Source organism: Suricata suricatta, chromosome 5, assembly GCF_006229205.1.
Source record: "Suricata suricatta isolate VVHF042 chromosome 5, meerkat_22Aug2017_6uvM2_HiC, whole genome shotgun sequence".
NCBI classification, from domain to species: Eukaryota; Metazoa; Chordata; class Mammalia; order Carnivora; family Herpestidae; genus Suricata; species Suricata suricatta.
In genome coordinates this window covers 118,906,837-118,908,394 of record NC_043704.1, presented here as the reverse complement: position 1 = coordinate 118,908,394, position 1,558 = coordinate 118,906,837, and positions in this window count along the sequence as shown.

Genomic DNA, 1,558 nt, shown 5'->3' with positions numbered 1-1,558 from the left:
GCGGGGCCGCCACCCCCGGCCCGCCCCACCGCGAGATCCGGGAAGCGGCCCGCCCCTGCCGCGGCCCCGCCCCTGCCGCGGCCCCGCCCCGACGCCGTGACGTCACGGCTGCGCCGAGACCCTTTCGGATCCTGTGCTGGGGCTGGGCAGCCGCGAGGGGCGTGCGCCTGTGACTTAGTTTCCTCGCGTTTCCTTTACCAAAGTTGCAATTTATGAATGTCTCTTTAAAAAAATAAAGTGAGGGGCGCCTGGGTGGCTCAGTCGGTTAAGCCTCCGACTTCGGCTCAGGTCAGATCTCACGTTCGTGGGTTCGAGCCCCGCGTCGGGCTCTGTGCTGACGGCTAGCTCAGAGCCTGGAGCCTGGTTCTGGTTCTGTGTCTCCTTCTCTCTCTGCCCCTCCCCCTCTCATGCTCTGTCTCCCTCTGTATCAAAAATAAATAAAACATTAAAAAAAAAATAAAGTGACCTGAAAAGAAATTAAAGATTCAGACTTAAGCATATGTGAACAAACAGAGTCTCCCCACTATCCCAAGAAAACCTTGGTACATATAATACGCATCAATAAATATTTGTAGATGAAGTAACACGAGTAAGACCTTCTACAGCCCTCCGGTGAGGAAGAAAGGACAAGCGTAGGGTGCTCATTTATACCATCAAGCCCCCCACCCCACCCCTCCAACGTCCAGCAGTCACTTTTTCAGCTAGGAAGAACCCATGGCAATTGCAGAAAGGAGGCCTATGGAAATTTTGAGATTCCTGTAGCTTTATTTCCCAGGAGGTGGTCCTGCTCCCAAGATGCAGTCCTCATCTGTAGGGAGCAGGAAGGTGTTAATGCCTACTTCAGCAGCCTCTCCACTACCACCAGCATTCCAAAAAACCAGTGCCTGAAAATGTTCATTATCTTCTTTTTGTAAAACTATGAAAGTAATATGGATACATGCTTTTTTGCAAATGTTTTAACAGTACACTTAAAAAGTAAAGGATCTTTATTTTGAACCAAATTGTGCTTTTGACCAAACTGTCATATTAACCAACTTGCTTTCAGCCAATTTTACCAAACTGGGTTCTTTGGTCATATTACTTGAAGCTTAGAACATACACCTACCGATAAAAAAGAGTATATTCTTTTCTCTCTGTACCTTGTTTCTATCCAGTAGTACTCATTTATTCCAAATGGACTCAGGGTTGCTTTCACCAGTGGTGAACTTAAGCATTTTGGTGAGTCATATATATATATTAATCCTCAGTATTGTAACTTGAAATAAAATGACTAATGGGTTGTGTACTGATCAGAGTTTCCCAGAGACACAGACCCAGTAGAATAGAGAGCAAGGAAGAGAAAGAAGAATTAAATTGGCTCACATGCTTTTATGGCTGTAAAGTTCAGAAATCTGTAGGACAGGCTGAAAGGCTAGAAATTCAGGTAAGAGTTGATGTTAAAATCTTGAGTCTGAATTCTATGGACTGCAGAATCATATACTCTGATTTTAGATCACATTTTAGGCCTTTTATAAATTCAAATCAGTTATCATGAGTACTATCAAAGAATCATAGAGAG